General features: G+C 41.4%; 1 pseudogene; it reads left to right on the top strand.

Moving 5' to 3' along the window:
- Positions 1-209: 209 nt before the first annotated feature.
- Positions 210-21,510, top strand: LOC101714137 (epidermal growth factor receptor substrate 15-like; annotated as a pseudogene).
- Positions 21,511-22,393: the final 883 nt, after the last annotated feature.

The raw sequence follows: 22,393 nt of genomic DNA on the forward strand, positions 1-22,393 counted from the left end.
ACTATCTCTGCCTATAGAAATATCTCCTCCCCTGGCACCAGAGGGAGCGCACTCCCCTGTGTGGCCCTTGTCTTAGTTCTCTAATCCAAAGGTGTGGCCCTAGGCAGAATCCTACCATCCAAGGAGATGCAGCCTGTCCCAGAGAGAGCTGACAGCCAAGAGTTTAAACATTTGCCCTGGGCTGGAACAGCAGCACTGTCTGAGGAGAAAAGTAAAAATCTACACAGAATGATTGTTCAGTAGAATTATGGAGCAGGAATGGAAGTGGATGCCTGTAAATCCCAGCACTGTGGGAGGTATGAGGATGGCAAGTTTGAGCCCAGCCTGGGCAACTTATCAATTTAGCAAGAACCTGTCTCAAAAAATAAAAAGGGCTCCCCCTCCTGTGCATGACAGAAACACCATGGCCCAGAGCCCAGCTCTCCCTGGCACAGTTATCAAGCTGGAATCTGGTAAAAAGAAAAGAACTAGAGACAAGTTGACACAGGCAGTGCTGGAAGGGTGTTGCCTTCAGATGCTGCTGCTTTCTTGGAAAAGTCAGGGCTTCCAGACTTGATGCTTGGAAAGATTTGGGATTTAGCTGACACAGATGGCAAAGGCAACCTGAACAAACAAGAATTCTTTGTTGCTTTGTGTCTTGTGGCATGTGCCCTGAATGGACAGGAAGTTTCACTGAATAGCTTGAAGCTGGCTGTTCCTCCACCAACATTTCATAGTACCCATAGTCCTTTGCTAAGCAGTAGAATTTCTGCAGCTATAAACTCTGAAGATAAGTCCAGATATGATACAATTTTTGATATCTTAAGCCCAGTGAATGGATTTTTGTCTGGGGTCAAGTGTAACCAGCATTGCTCAACTGTGAGTTACCTGTGGAAATCCTTGGAAGAGTTTCAGAGTTGAGTGATATGGACCATGATGGAATGCTGACCAGAGATGACTTTGCAGTATAGTAGTTTCCCCAGATTGTCATTTGCTTTTGTCAGTGCAAGAACTTTATTTGAAGGGCCATGTTTTTAGTATAGTGTGCACTGGAGAAAAGACCTGTGACAATGTCCTTGCTTCCAGCTTTGGTGCCACCATCTAAAAGAAAAACATGGGTTGCATCCCCTGCAGAAAAAGCTAAATAGGATGAAATCTTCCTGAAAACAGATAAAGATATGGATGGCTTTGTGTCTTAATTGGAGGTCCATGACATCTTTCTGAAAACAGGTTTACCTTCTACCTTACTGGCCCATACTTGGGCATTATATGACACAAAGGACTGTGGGAAGCTTTCAATGGATCAGTTTTCTTTGGCTTTTCACTTAATCAATCAAAAGTTCATAAAAGGCATTGATCCTCTTCACATTCTTACTCCTGAGATGATTCCACCATCAGACAGAAGGACTTTACAAAAGAACATCATAGGATCAAGTTCTGTTGCAGATTTCTCTGCTATTAAGGAGCTAGATATCCTTAACAATGAAATAGTTGAAGTGTGGAGGGAAAAGAATAATGTGGAACTGGACCTTAAGGAGAAAGAAGATACTATTAAATGGAGGACAAGTGAGGTTCAGGGTCTTCAAGATGAAGTTCAAAGGGAGAATGTTAATCTACAAAAACTACAGAGGCAGAAGCAGCAAGTACAGGAACTCCTCGGTGATCCAGATGAGTAGAAAGCCCAGCTAGAGGAGAAACTCAAAGTCAGAAAGGCACACACTGAGGAGGCCTAGTTGATTTCATCTTTGAAAGCTAAAATAACTACTCAAGAATCATAGATCTGTACTTATGAAGAAAAACAGGCCAAAGCTAGAGAAGAGCTGAGCTGCCTACAACAAGAAAAAGCAGAATTGGTGGAGAGTGTGAAGTCAGGAAAGGCTTATCTGGAAACTCTTCAATACCATCTGCAAGATTCACTGCAGGAGGGCCAGGGATTTAGCTCAGTGGTTCCTCTGCTTGCCTGGAAAGCGCAAAGTCCCAAGTTCGATCCCTGGTATAAAAAAAAAAAAAATAAGATTCACAGCAGGAAATCAGTTCAGTGCAAATGAGACTGATGGAAATGAAAGCTTGAGTAATCATAATAATCAATCCAATTGGTGCAGCAGCCCACACAGTGTTCTTGTAAATGGCACCACAGATTATTGCAGCCTCAGCATCAGCAACTGCCAAGGAGCCACCCTTAATGAACTTGCAGAAGACCAGAGCAACCTGGAGCCTGAGCTGTACACCAGGAGTCTCTAGCAAATAGTCCTGAAATACCACCTTCTGATGTGATTGATGAAAACAAAGTGGTGACTGCACCTGTTAATGAAAAAGTTTGTCCTGAAGTTGACAATGACAGACATGCAAAAGAGGAAGATCCATTTAATGTGGAATCAAGTTCACTGACAGATCCAGTTGCAGATACACACTTGAATTTTTTCCAGTCTGATTCGTTTATTTGGTAGTGATATTTTTGAGGATGATCCTTTTGGGAAAATTGACCCATTTGGTGGTGATGCTTTCCAAGGTTCAGATCCCTTTGCATCTGACTGTTTCTTCAAGCAATCTTCTACTGACCCTTTTGCCACTTCAGCTATTGACCCTTTCAGTGCACCCAGCAACAGCAATGATGCATTGGCAGAAACATTGAAGCACAATGATCCTTTTGCTCCTGGTGGAACAGCTGTTATTGCAGCAAGTGATTCCCCAATAGTCCTCTTTGTCTCTGCTTTCAAAAAGAAGTCATTTGGAGATGAATATGCTGACTTCAGCACACTGTCAAAGGTCAACACTGAAGATCCTTTTAGTCCAGCCTGGTCAAGCTCTGACAGCCTTTGTGGAAACACGGGTCAAGAATGAAGATGTACCTCCAGCACTGGCACCAAAGACTGGAACTCTAACAATACCTCATCCACCACCACCTGGGGAACGGCCCATCAACAAATTGGATTCTCCTGATCCTTTTAAAGTGAGTGGATTCAGCCTTCCCAGGCAGTGATAGCTCCAAAGAAAAAGATCCTGGTATGTTTTGTGATCCATTCACTTCTGCTTTAACTACTGCTAATAAAGAGGCTGACCCAAGCAATTTTGCTAATTTTAGTGCTTATCCTCTGTAGAAGATATGATTGAATGGGCCAAGAAGGACAACGAGAGACAGGAAGAGCAGAGGCTGGCTCAACTATAACAGGAAGAACAAGAAGACTTAGAACTGGCTGTTGCACTTAGCAAATCTGAGATATCAGAAGCATGAAGAATTCTCTTATCCTTTGTTAACAATACAATATTCTTATTTGTGAATATTGAAGCTATTTACCATGTGTATCAAAATTACCTATAAGCGTGGGAATACAAAGGATTTAAGATAACTATAAATGTGACAAAAGTCTAGTTTTTTTTTTAACTCTTGCAGATTTGTCTCTTTATTTTTTCTTGAAAAGCACTAAGTCAGATGAGAAAGCTTCACCTAGGCCCCTGTCTGGTGTGCATTTACTGTGAGCTTCTGCTGCCTCTGCTCCCTGCGCCGTAAAGCCTGAGCACCCAAGCTTCTGTGTTCACCCTGGGCCTCCCTCTGACTTGTACTTATTCTGATGGGATCCAGTGGGGTTCTTACACTTTGCAGTACTCTCGCTTGCTTTGAATGGTTGAAGGAGGGGGAGGAAAGAACCTATTTCTTTCATGATTGATACAAATTGGCTAGTTTAAAGTGAATTTTTCAATTTCCTTGTAGTAAAAATGCTATTTAAATTGATTTTTTAGAAACAAGGAAAATATTTTACATAGATCGATTTCATTTTTTTTTTTGGTACCAGGGATTGAACTTGGGACCTCCCCCTTGCAAGGTAAGCAGCGGAACCACTGAGCTAAATCCCTGCCCCTCAATTCCATTATTGAAAAAGGGATGCTTTATTTAGACTGGACCATTTTAACTTGAGAGTCAAATTTTTTCTAAATAAAACCATTAAAGCTTAAAAAACAGAAAGAAAAAAAGAGAGAGAGAAAGAAAGAAAAGAAAGAGAGAAAAAGAAAAGACAGACAGGGTGGGAATATAGCTCAGTGAGAAAGCCCTGGGTTCAATTCCCCATAGCACATCAAAAGAAAAAAATCATGCAATGAAGAGATTCTGGAGACTATGGAATTCAAACCCTTCTTACACAATGTAGAAAAGAGATATTACACAATGAAGACAATGAAAGCCCCCCCATTTCTCTATTTTTTTTAAATGAGGTTTTTATTTTTAACAGATAAAACTTGAGTCATTTGGAGCCGGGGATTTAGCTCAGTGGTTCCGCTGCCTGCCTTGTAAGTGCAAGGTCCTGAGTTTGATCCCCCGTACCAAAAAACCCCACTAAAAACCAAAAACCAAAACTTAAGTCATTTAACACAGGATATAAAACAAGTCCTGTTATATTGTAACAAGAGAACAGCATGTTTCCTTCCAAAGCACAGAGTTTGGTTTGTCTCTGTGCTTAGTTCTAGTCATCTGGTGCATTGTTTCCCAGAGATGTTCCATGTGATGATTGTCTTCAGGGCAAAAACACTACTCTCTAGATATTTGCAGTGTACATATTATTCATTTACGTGCACACACCCTTAGCCAGCTTGCTCTGAGTTTCTTTTAGCATTCCTACTAACATTACTCATTTATTATAATTCCACACACAGCCTTCAAATTTTATATACAATTAAGAATTTGTACATGGCATAAATCAACTCAGTTTTTAGTGCTCACTGTGATGAACTCAAATAATTCTCACTGTGAATACTTTTATCCAGCTTTTGGGAAATAATTGTATGTTAACTTAAACATATCCAGAGAACGTTTCTTACACACACAAAATACGGAGGCTTATGTAGCAGAGATGATGTACCCTGTCTTAGCATAGTAAAAGATACCTTTGTAAACTGAGAACCAAAGAATACTTAAAACAAAAACAGAAAACCACACATACTAATCATACTTCAGATTGACTCACAAGCTGAATTCTTCAGAATAGATTTTCAGTGAGGCTTTTTATTTTAAATGAGCCAGGGGAAAAAATCCAAAAATATCTAAAAGATATGTGTGTTTGTTTTTGGGATAAAAGACACATACCAAAATGTATCATCTTACTGAAGGTAAATTTTGTACATGTGGCTGTTTTCTTATGTTGCTTTCTCACAGAAAGTTTATAATGTTGAGAAAAAAATTATCTATCACCAGAGGAATGATCTGTCTCAATTTATTTTGAGATTAATAACAACTGCTTTTGATATTCAAATGTCAAGATGCTGGAAGGCAGAAATACATTTTGCAATTAAATATGTGGCACTGTATAATATTTGCTTAATCAGAAATCATGTATTTCCTTCATATCTCAAAAATTATTCCTCTTTCAAATGTGACTTCAGGGATACAGGTATAACTTGGAGGTAGAGCATTTATCTTGCCCATGCAAAGCTCTGGGTTTGAGCTTAGACACTATGACCCTTAAACACTATGACCAAAATTATAATACATCTGACAATGGAAAACCATCTACTAGGAAGTACAGGAGTCCTATGTACCCTTTGTAGGAAGAATATGGACACTGAAAAAACATACTTCTGTAGTCCTGGAATACAGAATCCTTTATCATTATTACAGAACTTTACTTTTCATGTATTTCACTTGGTAAACCAGACTGTCCTATATATATTTCCTACAATATCTTTGAAAAGAACCCCAAGCCATTTTGGTTGTTGAGATTTTTTTTCAAGGCAGATTCTTGCTGTGTAGTCCAGGCTGCCTTCAAACTTGCAACTCTCCTACCTCAGTGTCCCAAATACTGGGATTACAGCTGTGCACCACCATGCTCAGCCTACATTTTTGAGAATTAACTTTTTAATAGGTACTAAAAAAGTCATTTGTGGCTATTTTGGCTTTCCCCATGACAGACCTCTCTGTGTCCTCCAGGGTGTACTTTTATCTTGCCTTTTCCCACATTCACTTGGCCTAAACTTGCTCTGCTCAGCCAGTTTCTCCCTCACTCTTCACTTTTACTTTTTCAAATAAACGTTGTCACTGTTAAAAAAAGTCGTATTTGTGAATAATATTTGTATTACTTCTTATAAACCATTCAATAACTTTTGCGCTACAAGCTTTTTCATTTTTGAAAGTAACAACATTTTTTGTCTTGGGGCAACTTTCTTTTCTCCACAAAAACTCAAAAATGTTGTACAAGTTTGCTCTTATTTCCTTCCTGTTCACTGCTTTTGAAGTGAACCTAGGCCAGAATGCCAAGTCATGTACATAAAATGCCAAGAACCTGATTAACTGACAGTGGATCATCGGAGGCCAATTTCCTCCAACTGCCTAGAAAGGAGGACGGCAAGGGCCAAAGAAAGAAGCCAGTAGAGACTTGTGTAATTTCAAAGTATATGGGAGGCCAGGAGGTCAGTGCCTCAGAGTGGGCAAAGACAAAGCCTTTCAGAGCTAGCCACTATTTATTAGGTACACACAATAATTGGAGGAAGTATCTGGTGACTTAGGGGGGGTGCGTTGGCAGTAATCTCATGTTCTGATCCTGTGCTTATGCAAATCTCATGCTAATGAAGGCAGAAAGGAGAACATTCCCCCCTCAGTAGGTGGGAGGAGCTGAGCTGATAAGGAACTTGTCCCTCCTCGGGTGAGACATTTCTCTTTTGTATTACTACTTGGTTCTCAAGGAACCAGGATGTCTTCAGCTGGTGTCACCTTGCTATCGACTGCCACAGCTTTACAGACCATTGAGACCTCAGCTGTGACCGGAGGCAAAATGGAGTTATGTTTCTGCATGCTGTAGCCGATATTGGGCCTTAGACAGGTATAGTCATACTTTCATTATGAAATGATTTTTCCCCAAAATTTATGTAGAAATGCTCCCAACAGTGAATCCTTCAATAAAACACATCCTGCACATAAAGTCATGCAGAACTTGAAGTGTCCAAACATGTTACAGGTGACTGGTGAAGAGTTCCCAATGACCACTAAACTGCTACGTGCTCCATGAAAGTGGTTATGCTAGAGAGCCGCACCATCAGCACAGCAGAAACTGGCCGGGTACCAATATTCCTCCATCTCCAAATCCCAGCTCAAAGAAGGGCATAGAGACCAGCAATACGGCAGATGGCACTGGAGCCTGGTAGTATACAACTCTATTGAGTTTGCGTACAGCTCATGCTGTTTGGCACCTACCCACACTTGATGAAGAGATGTAACCAGAACACCAAGAGCAGCAAACACCATTCCAAGGACTTCACATCATAATAAGAATTTAGGATTCCACCTAAATTTATAGGAACTGGCATTGAATGGGGAATGTGCCTCTCTCCAGTTAAAGCCAGACTTACTGACAGAGAATTTGCTCCCATTCCCTCAACATGTCCTGGCTTGCCTAGCCCGGCACTTCTTCTCAAGCATCTCAGAAATTTTCTTTGTTCTCAGTTTTGTTACCTTCCTGGCAAATGTAAATGAGGTGGAACTCTGTGAGCTGAACTTGCTGTCTGTAATGCCTAATAACCAATGAATTTGCTGAACCCATATGACTTGTACTCTTTGTAACTCCTGCAAGCCCACCCCCTCCCAAGAGTATAACCTGCCCTGCTCAACCCCAAAGGGGGTCAGTCTCTTGGTGTGTGAACCCTGGCTGACCCACCGGTGCTAAGAATAAAGCTGGTTCTACACTTTACCTCCGAGACTCTTGGTCTGCCTTCCATCCTCCCAGAACTGTAGCACATAACAAAACTTTCCACGTCAGCATGAGCTGACGGAGTGGTGGAGAAGCTCTTCTGGTACACAAGATCTGGATGGCTAGAATCACCGGTGTGGCCATGGCCTTGGCCAGCTGATAGGTGCCTGTAGTGTTGTTCTGCAGAGAGAGATTGGTGAAGACCACAAAGCCACAGAAGCTCAGAGCCAAGAGGAAGAGCAGGGGTGGGGGGAGACTCTTGCGGACAAAGATGTCCAGCTTCTGGCAGATGTACTGTTGTGCCCAGATTGCGAAGTCCCAAAGACCACCAGGAGGCCGTTTCTGATGTAAGCACATGAGGGTCGTTTACTCAAGCTTAAGCAGGGACTCTCAATTGTCACCGACACAGCAGATCGAGATTGAGAGCCCCGAGTTCCAAATTAGCGGGGTTTTTACAGAGGTTACAGCAAGGTTTGGAGATTTTTCCACTTAGCAATTACAATGATTGGTCGGTGCTTAACATGCATGAAGTGTACATTTCTGATTGGGTGAACTCATCAGGGGTAAGGGGTGATTACGTATAGGTTTTACAAAAGAAAAGAAGGACAAAGGTTAGTGGGCGACTGTCACGTATTGATGGTCAGCAGACACGGTGACTAATGGTCACGACCACCCAGTACTGACAGTCAGCTCATTGAGAGATTGTTCCTACAGATAGTGCGCCCAGGATGTTCATTTCCTGGGTAAACAGATGGCTGACTAATAAACTTAGGAATCTTGTGTTACAGATTGTGTCTTTTGTCCTAGATCAAGCACATTTTAATCATTAATGTGAGAGGACAAAGGAGACTACTCCATTTTGGGCAAAATAGAGTCATTCTGGTCTCACATAAGCAAAATGGAGTTACTTTGGTCTCACAGTACAACCCCAGCCAGGTACCAGCATTAGGCTCAGGCTGGGGAAGCCATGGTGCACACAGATCCATTTGTTGAGGAGCACAATGCAGATGGACACCAGCAGGTTGAATAGGAGCCCAGCAGAGATTTGCCCCTGGCCCCGGACTTGCTTAGTCAACAATGCCACCACCTCCTCCATGACAGGCAATCCAGACACCGTCTGGCTGGCTGTCCCTCCCCACCACCACATCCTCGCAGATGCCTGCTTCACTGTCACGCTAGGCTGAGGCATGCACTGGTCCAGCCGCCAGGGAGAACCTGCTGCCGCCGAGCACACCCTCTTTGCCACCGAGAGCCAGGCTGTTTTTTGTTTCGTTTTGTTTTTTTGAGAGAGGGTCTCATTATGCAGTTTACTGTGGCCTTTACTCACTAGCCCAGGCCGGCCTTGAACTCATGGCAATCCTTCTGCCTTAGCCTCCGAGTGCTGGCAATACAGGCATACACCACCAGGCCTGGCTTGTTTTTTGTCTTTTGAGACAAGGCCTCCCTATACATCCCAGGCTGGCCTTGAACCTGTGACCCAGAGCAACACTTTTCATAATAACTTACTTATGTTTCTCTGTTTTCAGTGGAGAGGATTATACTCAGGGCCTCACAAACAAATGCTAGGCAAGCACTGTACCACTGAACTACATCCCTAACCCTGAAGGCTCTGCATGAGAGTAGGTGACATATCTAATAATAAGGACTGAGAACCTGGTGAGGAGAAACATCACAGGTCAGGTGTGTGAATAGCACAGTATAATTACTGTTTCAGGATCACCGATTATATTCTAAATCTTGGCTAACCTTTAGGATCAAGGAGTCCTGGTGAAAAAATATAAATTTGTCACAGCTCCTGGTAAGACAACTACCAAAAAATTATATACATATACATACATATCATTAGTGCTAAGATTAGAGTTGTTTTTTTCTCTGAGAGATAGATGCTCATGCTCTTATTATTCAGAGTATAATTCAGAGTATAATATTGTTTCCTATTAGAATAATGAGAAAAAAGTATAGCCTTCAAAGTCCTCCCTACATTGTTTCTTTGGTAATTATGAATAAGTCCCTTGATCAGCCTAAAGGCCAGTGCCTGGATTCATAATATCAGCACAATACCTGCAATGGCCTCCACAGTGAGAGGTAGACACAAGGACCTCTAGGCACATCTGGAAAAGAGCTAAAATATCCCAAACAAGGTGGCCAGTGTGCTGAGCAGCAGGCCCTTGAGACTGTGAGTGCCATACAGAGTGAACAAGCTACTCCAGCCTAGTGCTCCTGAGGTGAGGGTGTGGGTTCTTTGGGACTCCAGCAGAGGTCAAGTCCCTTAGAAGCTGGATGTTCTCTATCTACCAGCTTGACTGATCACCAGATCATTTAGTTTGAGCATCAGTGTGTAAAGCCAGCTCTCCTAACAAAAAACTGCTTGTTTTATATCATACCATGTTTACCTGCCAGGCAGTATGCTAAGTACTTTACATCCATTGCCTTATTTATGTTTTTTTTTTTTTGGTGCCAGGGATCGAACTCGGGACCTTGTGCTTGTGAGGCAGGCACCGGAACCATTGAACTAAATCCCTGGCTTATTTATGTATTTTTAAAAGTAGGCAATGCTTACTTAGAGTCAGAAACAGTTAACTGCCAGGCCTGGTGGCACACACCTGTAATCTTAGCACTTGGGAGGCTGAGGCAAGAGTATCTCCAGGAGTTCTTGGCCAGCCTGGACTACACAGAAAGACCCTGTCTCAATAAAACAAGAAAAAAAAAAAGAGAGAGAAACAGTTGACCAACTCAGTGTCACTCAAGACCACAAGAATCCATTTTTCCTGTACTTCATTCTGAGCATACCATTGTACCACTGTATTTCCATTTTACAGGCAAGAAAACTAAAGCTTAGAGAACTTAAACAATTTATTCAAAGTCTCATAGTTTGGAAATGTCAAGTGTTTAAACTCTGGTAAGGACTTGAGAGTCCTCTATTTTTCTGACTCTGTGTGTGTGTGTGTCTGTGTTTGTGATGTTAGGGTATTTTCTTTTTTCTGGCATATTGTGTAAGTGCGCACGCATGTGTGTCTTTGTGTGTGACACTGGGTATTGATCCCAGGACTTTGTATATCTTAGGCAAATGGTCTACCACTGAGTCACATCCCCAGCCCTTGTTTTAATTTTTTTTTCCTTGTTTTAATTTGGATATGAGACAGGATCTCACTAAGTTGTTCAGGCTGGCCTCAAACTTTCAATTCTCTGCTGCAGCCTCCTGAATAGTTTGGATTACAGACTTTTGCTGCTGTGACCAGCTACTCTGCCCCTTGAAAACTCACTATAATTACAAGGATCCAAGAGTGGAGAGTGGAAGATGAGGGAAGTTAATCAGTTAACTAAATGCAGATAAAATCAACAAAAAGACTATTTCAAAACCCCAATTTAAATTCCATGATGATGGACCCCCAGGGCCAGATTGCCGTGTTTTCAGGTAAGCTTTCTGGTCTGTTGACCCCAACCAATCTAGAAGCAACAAATTCTTCCTTCTCCTTATGGACTGCCCTCCTACAAAAAGCTTTCCCTGCTTCATGTTATTTGCCTCTCCTGTCTACAGCCAATGTAGGTTCAATGGAAGCTGTGCTTTCCTTCCCCAGCACTCATCAAAATACTCTTGGTTGGAGGTTGCTGCAGAGGACTATAATATTGATTATGCCCAAAGCAGTCTGTGAAGAGTTAACCCACAATTGACTTGTTTATAGAAGTGAGTCTGGCTGAAGCCTACGTGGGGAGGTCAGAGTGACTCACACCCAAATTCCATTCCCTCAACTAAAACCTTCAGACTAGAAGGACAATGTTCTAATTACAATCATATATTTTGTCTATTCTGTTCCTAATTTGAGAATGCTTTGTCTTGTCTTTTATGAGCCTTAATTACATTAATTTCCATAGAAACCACACATTACCTTTACCCCAATTGAATGCCAATAAAAGTCAGTGCTTGGAATTGGCCAGCACCTTTGTTGGTTACAGCTGGTATTTGTCATCCTGACACCCTTGGTTCTCTGTCTTAGCTCTGTCTCTTAGTGTATTTTTTTTCTCAGGCCTGAGTCACACACTGGGCAGGTGGGGACTGGAACCTGACTGTAGGGATCTCCAGTAGGTTGTGATTACAATTTTCCAACTGTCAGATACCCCTGGTGTTGATAGTTGTTGAAACATCCCAGGATCTGATCCATTTCTGAATAGAATCTATAATGGCTCAATAAACCCTTTTTATTTCACAGACACTGCAGTCTCAAGAGTTTTGGTTTAACAATCTCAATTTTATATTTTATTTCATTATTCCTATGCGGCTTAAAATGTTTCCCCAAGTCCATTATTTTTACATCCAAAGTTCACTTCCAAATGCCCTCTCCACTCGAAAGCCAAACTCAAATCTTATGTGAGATCAGGTGTCCTGCTTTTAATATTATTCTTTTGTCAGAAGTCTGTCCTCTGCTGACAAAACCTTTCACTGTGTTCATGTACCAGGCCTCTGTGGTGGCAGTGCCTGGAACACTGGCCTTCTGTAGGAAATAATGCCAAAGAAATAGCAAAGGGAGCAGATGCTACTGCAGCCACACATGGGACTGGGCCTCAGGAGTCTCAGCTCTGTCTCAGCTGGCTGAACGAGGGAAAGCCATTTGGCATCATTCGGGCCAACTGTCCAATGAGCAATAGATAAGTAGTTAGCAAAGAGAGAATAGTTCTTTGTCTCCAATGCTGAAATGTGCTAGCAAGCTGTAAGTAGGATGGATAGGGTGCTGTCCAGGCCCTCTACGATTCTTAGTCAACAGCATGGAACTCCTCTTTCCAGGACCTCCCAAGAGGCGACGCTAAGAAATTATTGGATTGCAATATGTGTTCTAGTCTTTCCTCTATAGACCAGATGGTTTTGTTGTTTTCTCTTTGTGGATCTGTCAAAAGCTAAAGTAACAATGATAGCCCCATATTGCATAAATGGCTTTGTAGGTCTCACAGCAGCTTCCAGAGTGAGTCGAAAAAGGGGAAATCAAGAGCCAGTTGTGAGGCTGGGCTTGGTGGTACCTGCCTGTGATCCCAGCACTTGGGAGGCTGATGCAAGACAATTGCTGTGAATTTGAGAACAGTCTGGGATACATAGTGACCTTATATACAGCCTGGACTACACAGCAAGACATTGTCTCAAAAAAAAAAAAAGTCATTTGTGGTGGTGCATGCTTGTAATCCCAGCACTCTGGAAAGCTGAGGCAGGAGGATCAAGAATTTGAGTTGAGCTGAGGCAATTAGCAAATTGGCAAGACTGTGTCTCAAAATTAGAAATAAAGGGCCCTGAGTTCAATCTCTAGTACCAGAAAATAAATAAATAAATAAATAAATAAATAAATAAATAAATAAATAAGAGAAACTCAGAGACTAATCTCTGGTAATAAGGCTGGCTAGAATGTCTAGCCAGAATAAATTTTTAGGTAATTTTTATTGTGGCTACAAAGCTAGAATATTGTCACTCAGATTAGGGGTGTGGCTTAATGGTAGAGTGTGCATACCATGTGTGAGGTCCTGGGTTCAATCTCCAGAACCGAATAAACAGATATATAATAATAACACTTCCATTGGCTGGGGTGGTACATGCCTGTAGTCCTAGCACTCAGAAGGATGCTGAGACAGGAGCACTGTTTGAGTCTGGAAGTTCAACGCCTGCCTGAGCAATATAGGGAGACCCTCTCTCAAAAGAAAACATGGAGGAGGGCCAGGGATTTAGCTCAGTGGCACCTTACCTGACTGGCAAGCACAATGTCCTGAGTTCAATCCCTGGTCAAAAAAAAAAAAAGATGGAGGAATAGGAGAAGGAGGAGAGGGAGAGAAGGGGAGAGGAAGAGAAGCAAAGAGAAGACTGTCAAATAGCCTCTTAGTTTTTGTTTATTTTCTGGCTATAAGGTGGTACCTCAGTTTACGAACGTAATTTGTTTTATGGTTTTGGGTAAGGTGGCTGCATTTGCGTTTGTGTGGGTAAGATGGCCGTGGTCCCGTTTGTCACCCAATGCAGGCTTTGTGAAAGGAAGCAAAAGTTGGTAACGCTTTTGTTTGCAAATAGAAGCATTCATGAACCGAGATATTATTGTACTAGGGATTGAACCAAAGGCTTTCTCACTGAGCTACATCCCCAGGCCTTTTTTATTTTGAGACAGAGTCTGGCTAAGTCAATAAATTGCCCAGGCTGGGCTTGAATTTATGATGCTCTTACCTCAGCCTCCCAGGGTACTGATGTTGTAGCAAACTGAATCCGGGACGGAAAGACACCCAGGGAGGCAGAAGGCGGTGTACAACTCTCTTATTACATCGACGGACCTGACTGGGATCGTTCCCAAAGAAGTCAGGTCCACAATATTGGTGGGCCAGCTGTTTTAGAGGGTTCCAAGCAGGAGGTACAGAAGCAGAAGCAGAGTATGTGGCAGTCTTTGGTTGGTTACTTATTTGACACTTTTTTTTACACCTATGAGGCTTAATTCAACTGGAGTTTCCCTGGGAATATACCAAGCATAGTTTACACAAAGCAGAGCAGCAGGGTTGGGGGGGGGGGCAGAGCAAAGAGTTCCAGCAGGACTTTCTGAGTTTGTTATGCTCCCATGGCGACAAATTACAGAAGGTGTGATGGCTACTCACATACATGCTACAAAGAACATAGTTACCTAGTTAACCCATAGTTGCTTAATAACACAGTTAACTCATAGTTGTACAATTTAGTTATTTTTTTGTTAGAAATAAATCCATCTGCCTATAAATTCCCTTTCACTGGGATTACAGGTGCACACCACCATGTCTGGCTAGCCTCTGACTTTTTATTTAGTTTGTTCAAATACGTGTTTGTTAATACTCAAGGAGCATGTCCTGAAATTACCTAGTGACTGGGATTTAGACAGCAAGGATTTAATGCTCATACTTTTCAAATGTGTCTCAGGATGGCAGGGAAGTTGATTGTTAAATTCTTATGCAAAACACTGAAGTACAGATGTCTATGTGGGAATAATATACTAAATTTGTTCATTATCTTATTGCAAGGCCCTTTTCTTCTTTTTTGGTAACAGGGATCAAACTCGGACCTTGGGCTTTCAAGGCAGGTGGCAGAACCACTGAGCTAAATCCCTGGCCCAAGACCTTTTTCTTTTTCTTTTTTTTTTCTAAGTTTTGTTTTATTTTGCTTTGCATTTTTTTTTTTTTCTTTTGGTACTGGGGATTGAACTCGGGTCCTTGTGCTTGCACAGCAGGTGGTGAAACCACTGAGCTAAATCCCTGGCGAAGACCTTTTTCTAAGATTCAGTATGATAAGGAAATAATGCACAATGGGGCAGGCCTTTGTCTGTTGCTGATCCCCTCACCATGTTTTCCCCCAAGATGTTCTGTTCAAGCAGTGTAACTGTTTGAGCTGCATCCTGTTCCTACCAGATGTTTTAAGCATGTTCTGTTAACTCCACCCTGCCACTTCTATGAGTGTGCTTGCCCAGTACATGGACCCAACCTTGTACCCATAGATCTCTCTATATAAGGGTGCTTCCATTTCTGTCCAGGGCTCAGAATTCCAACAAGAAACTTCTCTGAGCCACTGGCAGAATAAAGTGTGGATCCCTCCATCTCTCCGAGTGCTGCCTTCAGTTTCTTCACCTCTGGACATCTTTGGATAGTTGTAACACTTGGCTCCAACGGTGAGCTATTGCACTTCACTGTAACAAGTAGGTTGAGAAACAGGCCCACATCCCTGATTACAAAGCTTTGCTACTGGGGGGGAAGCCATGCTGAAACTTACACCTCACCCCAATGTGTCCTTGGATTTGTGACCCTAACCCTGGGCTGTGTGGTGACTAGGGAAGCATAACCTCCCTGCATAGATTTCAGAGGAGAGTTTGGACGTTGATTAATTTGGGGGTGTTTTGTTTGTTTGTTTGTTTGTTTTTGAGACAGGGTCTCACTATGTAGATTAGGCTGGCCTTGAACTCACTATGTAACCCAGGCTGTCTTCCAATTCTCCATGATGGTCCTGCCTCAGCCTCTGGAGTGCTGGATTACAGTTGTGCACCACCACACCTGCTCCTGTTGATCACTTAGACCATACGAAACAATACCAACAACACTGAGTATTTCTTGAGTGAATAGTGGTGGTGGTGGAGGTTGTGACACACTGTCCCAGTGTGAAGCTGTGGTGACACAAAGGATTAAATCATTGCTGGGAGTCGAAGTTCAGTTTAAACTACACGAGGCCCAGAGGGACTGCTTCACCAAGACTCATCAGGTTTCTCCCGAAACCAGCGCAGTTGTACCCCTAGGACATGAAAACAGAGGTGCAGAAGAAAAACATTTGTGTAGGAGTTTAGGTCAGAGGAAGGGGAGGAACAGGATGGTCTGGCTGTTGCCCTGCAGGTCTGCTCTAAATTTTAACCATGCATCCCAGGACCCCTGTGCTATTGCCCAAGGGGTCCCTTTCTCTTTGCACTCAGTTCAGTCACTCCTCTGGTGAATCTCTCCAGAAAACTTCTAGCCAATAGAGTTGACAATGAAGAGTTACCATTATGCCAGGTACGTAGAGTGTGTACACCTACAATACTGGCACACTTGGAAGGCTGAGGCAGGATGATCATGAGTCCTTATCAAGACTCTGTCTCAGTTCCTTCAATTAAATGACAATGACAATACAACATATCAGAATCTGTGGGACACAATGAAAGCAGTCTTACGAGGGAAATTCATAGCAGTGAATATGCACATTAGGAAAACAGAACAAGCCCAATTAAACAACCTGATGCTGAACCTCAAGCTTCTAGAAAAAGAAGAGCAGGACAACCCCAAAGCTCATACAAGGGAGCTTATAAAGGTCAGAGGAAAAATCAATGCAATGGAGACTAAGAGAACGATACAAAAAATCAATGAAGCCAAGACTTGGCTCTTCGAAAGAATCAACAAAATTGAAAAACCCTTAGCCAACCTTATCAGAAAAAGGAAAGAAAAGGCCCAAATCCATGAAATTAGGAATGAAAAGGGTGAAATGACAACAGACCCAGCAGAAATCCAGAGGATCATCAATACCTACTTCCAGAACCTATACGCCAATAAGATGGACAACACAGAAGAAATGGACAGATTCCTAGATATATATGAATTACCAAAGTTAAACGAAGAAGACCTAAAAATTCTAAACAACCCAATATCAACCAATGAAATTGAAAATGCTATTAAAAACTTATCAACTAAGAAAAGCCCAGGCCCTGATGGCTTCATTGCTGAATTCTACAAGACATTTAGAGAGGAACAGCTGCCACTACTGTTGAAACTCTTCAATGAAATTGAAAGGGAAGCAATACTCCCAAATTCATTCCTGGAAGCAAGCATCACCTTGATCTCCAAAGCAGAGAAAGACCCAACTAAAAAGGAGAACTATAGTCCAATCTCACTAATGAACATAGATGCAAACACCCTTAATACGACACTGGCAAATAGAATGCAGAAGATCATCAAGAAGATCACACACCCTGATCAAGTGGGATTCATCCCAGGGATGCAGGGATGGTTCAATATATGAAAATCAATCAATGTAATACACTATATCAATAGAGCCAAGGACAAAAACCATATGATTATCTCCATAGACGCAGAAAAAGCATTTGACAAAATCCAACATTTATTTATGATAAAAACCCTACAAAAAATTGGAATAGATGGTCTCTACCTCAGACTGATAAAAGTTATCTATCAAAAACCAACAGCCAATATCATACTAAATGGTCAAAAACTGAAATCCTTCACACTCAAATCAGGAACAAGACAAGGATGTCCACTATCACCACTCTTGTTCAATATAGTTCTGGAAACATTAGCTATGCCAATTAGACAAGAGAAAGAAATAAAAGGAATAAAGATAGGTAATGAAGAAGTCAAATTGTCATTATTTGCAGATGACATGATGCTCTATATAGAAGACCCCAAGAACTCCACCAAAAGTCTTCTAGACTTAATAACCAAATTCAGTCAAGTAGCTGGTTACAAGGTCAACACACAAAAATCAATAGCTTTCCTCTACACCAATGACAGACTCACTGAGAGAGAAATAGGGCAAATAATTCCTTTCACAATAGTATCCAAAAAACTGAAATACCTAGGAATCAACCTAATGAAAGAAATCAAAGACCTTTTCTCTGAAAACTATGGCACTCTGAAAAGAGAGATTGAAGATGATATCAGAAAATGGACAGATATCCCCTGCTCCTGGGTAGGAAGGATTAATATAGTGAAAATGGCCATACTTCCAAAACTGCTATATAGATTTAATGCAATTCCAATTCAGATCCCAGCAGCATACTTCATAGACCTAGAGAAAACAATCCAAAAATTTGTTTGGAACAAGAAGAGACCTAGAATAGCAAAAGGAATTCTAGGTAACAGAGACATGGCAGGGGGTACCACAATCCCCAACTTGCAACTATACTACAAAGCTACTGTGATAAAAACAGCATGGTACTGGCAAAGAAACAGACCTGAGGACCAGTGGAACAGATTAGAAGATGCAGAAACAACGCCAGACACACTCAGCCATCTCATCTTCAACAAAGGAGCCAAACACCCTCACTGGAGGAAAGATAGCCTCTTTAATAAATGGTGCTGGAAAAATTGGGCTTCAACTTGCCAAAGATTAAAACTAGACCTATATTTCTCTCCATGCACTAAACTAAAATCAAAATGGATTAAAGATCTAAATATTACAATAGAAACTCTGAACCAGTTGGAGCAGAGGTTAGGGAGAACCCTTGAAGACATCGGAGTAGGAAAAGATTTTATGAACAAAACCTCAGTTGCTCGTGAACTAGCACAAACAATCAACAAGTGGGCTCTCTTCTTATTAAAAGGCTTCTGCACAGCAAGAGAAACCACCAGCAGTGTGAAGAGACAACCCACAATGTGGGAAAAAATCTTCACCTGCTCTTCCTCAGACAAAGGTCTACTATCTCGAATCTATAAAGAACTTAAAAAGATCAGACCTTCCAAATTTAAAGACCCAATCCAAAAATGGGCATCTGAAATGAACAGACATTTCTCAGACAAAGAAGTAGAAATAGCAAATAAATACATGAAAAAATGTTCAACATCACTGGTCATTTGAGAGATGCAAATGAAAACAACACTGAGATTTCACTTCACTCCAGAAAGAATGGCTGCTATCATGAAATCCACCAATAACAAATGCTGGCAGGGCTGTGGGGAAAGAGGAACCCTGCTCCACTGCTGGTGGGAGTGTAGACTGGTGCAAGCACTGTGGAAATCAGTATGGAGATCCCTCAAAGAACTAGGACTGGAAGTCCCATTTGACCCAGCTATTCCCCTGCTGGGGATCTTCCCCAAAGAATTAAAAAAATCATACCACAGTGATATATGTGTGCCCATGTTCACAGCAACACAGTTTGTAATAGCTAAAACTTGGAAACAGCCCAAATGCCCATCAACTGGAGACTGGATAAAGAAAATGTGGGTTTTTTATAAAATGGAGTACTACTCAGCCATAAAAAATGAGAAATTAGAGACATTTATAGCTAAGTGGATGCACATTGAGGCGATACTCTTAAGTAAAATAAATAGGGCACACATGTATAAATACTGAATAGTATTTCTCTGGTGTGAGAAACTGATAGTGTAAATAAGGACTAAAATGTATAATAGGTAATGTGAAATAGGAAGAAAAGGGGCAAAGGGGAAGGAAGTGGGAGTGCTAGGGGAAAGGATAGAAGGGAATGGGATTAATATGAGAAAATGGAAAAACAGGAACAAAATCTTTGTAAATAAGGAGGACTGGAGGGGTTGAAGGGAGGGCTGGGCAAAGGTGAAAAATAAGAACCAAGAGAGACTATGTAAAGGTGCAAATTTCCAATGATGAATGTCATTATATTGAATACCTAAAATGTACCAATGATTAGAACGAATAATCGATAATGTAAAATAGGAAGAAAAGGTCCAAAGGGGTAGGGGTAGTGGGAGGGGCAGGGGAAAGGAAAGAAAGGAAAGGAAAAATGCTGAGAAATGGAAAAAATGGAAATAAAGTCTTTGTAAATAGGGAAGGGTGGAGGGGGTGAAGGGAGGGCTAGGAATGGGGAAAAAATAAGAACCAAGATGCATTATGTAAAGGTACAATTCCCAATGAGAAATGTAATTGTGTTGTATACCTACAACGTACCAATAAAACAATTTAATAAAAAAAATTAAAAAAACACACAGGATCACATCTCATTGCAGATTTCTCTGCTCTTAAGGAGCAAGATATCCTTAATGATGAAATAGTTGTCCTGACAGGACCTTATGGAGAAAGAAGATACTATTAAGCAGAGAACAAGTGAGGTTCTGGGTCTTCAAGATGTTCAAAGGCAGAATGTTAATCTGCAAAAATTAGAGACCCAGAAGCAGCAAGTACAGGAGTTCCTCAGTGAACTGAATGAGCAGAAAGCACAGCTAGAGGAGCAATTCAGAGAAGTCAGAAAGAAACATGCTGAGAGGCCCAGTTGATCTCATCTTTGAAAGCTGAAATAACTAGTCAAGAATCATAGATCTCTACTTTTGAGGAAGAATTGGGCCGGCTACAGCAAGAAACAACAGAATTGGAGGAGAGTGTGGAATCAGCAAAGGCTCAGCTAGAACCTCTTCAATAGCACCTGCAAGATTCACAGCAGGAAATCAGCTCAACGCAAATGAGACTGATGGAAACAAAAGATCTGGGAAATCATAATAATCAATCAAATTGGTGCAGCAGCCCACACAGTGTTCTTGTAAATGGCACTACACATTATTGCAGCCTCAGCATCAGTAACAGCCAACCTTAACAAACCTGCTGGAGGCCAGAGCAACCTGGAGTCTGAGGTGTACACCAGGAATCTCCAGCAAATAATCCTGAAATACCACCTTCTCATGTGACTGATGAAAATGAAGTGGTGACTGCAGCTGTTAATGACATGCAGCTGCATGTCTGTCGCTGAAGTTGACAGCGACAGACATGCAAAAGAGGAAGATCCATTTAATGTGAAATCAAGTTCACTGGCAGGTCCAATTGCAGAGACACACTTGGATTTTTTCCAGTCTGATCCTTTTGTTGGCAGTGATCCTTTCAAGGATGATCTTTTTGGGAAAATTGACCCATTTGGTGGCGATGCTTTCCAAGGTTCAGATCCCTTTGCATCTATTTCTTCAAGCAATCTTCTACTGACCCTTCTGCCACTTCAGGTACTGACCCTTTCAGTGCACCCAGCAATAGCAATGATGCATTGGCAGAAACACTGAAGCACAATGAACCTTTTGCTCTGGTGGAACTGTTGTTATTGCAGCAAGCAATTCACCAACAGACCTCTTTGCTTCTGTTTTCAGAAAGGAGTCATTTGGAGATGGATTTGCTCACTTCATCACATTGTCAAAGATCAATAATGAAGATCCATTTAGATCAGCCACATTGAGCTCTGTCAGCAGTTGCGGTCATTCTGAAAAATGTGTTTGAGGAAACACTGATCGAGAGTGAAGATGTACTGCCAGCACTGCCACCAAAGACTGGAACTCCAACAATACCTCCCTCACCACCACACGGGAAAAGACCCATCAACCAATTGCATTCTTCTGGTCCCTTTAAAGTGAGTGATCCATTTCAGCCTTCCCCAGGCAGTGATAACCCCAAAGAAATAGATCCTGATATGTTTTGTGATCCATTCACTTACTCTACTTCGACTACTGCCAGTAAAGAGGCTGACCCAAGCAATTTTGCTTATCCATCTGAAGAAGATATGATTGAATGGGCCAAAAGGGACAGTGAGAGAGAGGAAGAGCAGAGGTTTCCCAACTGAACCAGCAAGAACAAGAAGACTTAGAACTGGCTGTTGCACTTACCAAATATGAGATTTCAGAAGCATGAAGAATTCTCTTCCCCTTTGTCAACAATACAATACTCTTCTTCCTGAATATTGAAGCTATTTACTATGTGTATCAAAACTACCTATGAGTAGAGGAATATAAATGGTTTAATTTTTTTGCAGTCTCTCTGCAGTGATGTTTATCTCTGTAACTGTCCACTAAATTTCAGCCTGCAAGAACTGTACAGCAACTCTACACAAGGCTTCTGATGAAATTTATCATTCACTCCCTGAGCGTTGTTTATCTTCCCCTGTTGATTATTGTTATTTATCATTTTTACTTTTAATTTTTTAACAGACTCACTGTTTTTTATTATAAAAGAAGCAATACATACTCACAAGAATAAGAAAATTCCAAAAACTGTATCACAGAGATGAGTACAGCAAATGTTTGATGAATACATCTCCAGACAGCTCAATATAAATATCTATAACCTATTTGATACTTTTAAAAAGAGAGGTCATTTTATACATACTACCCTGAAATCAACTTTTCCAGTTTCTGATAGGCTGTGGGTCATTTTCCAGTGTCATTATAAATCTGCATGCCATATAAGAATTATTATGGAGGAGTAGTGGGGATATGGATATAGGCAAAATAATACATTGAAATCCCCCCAAAAATGTGAAACCAGGGTAATAGGGCAGAGCAAAGGAGGGGTAGCAAGGGGTTAAAATGGTCAAAATTCATTCACAATAACTAAAATATATCTATGGATTAATCTAACTAAGGAGGTGAAAGACTTCTACCAAGAAAATTTCAGAACACTAAAGAAAGAAACGCAAGATGCTAGAAGATGGAAAGACCTCCCATGTTCATGAACTGGCAGAATTAATATTGTCAAAATGGCTGTATTACCAAAAATGATCTACAGATTCAGTGCA

The sequence above is a fragment of the Heterocephalus glaber genome, unplaced genomic scaffold, assembly GCF_053883595.1.
Source record: "Heterocephalus glaber isolate CG9 unplaced genomic scaffold, H.glaber_assembly_v1.0 deba00000809, whole genome shotgun sequence".
Taxonomy (NCBI): domain Eukaryota; kingdom Metazoa; phylum Chordata; class Mammalia; order Rodentia; family Bathyergidae; genus Heterocephalus; species Heterocephalus glaber.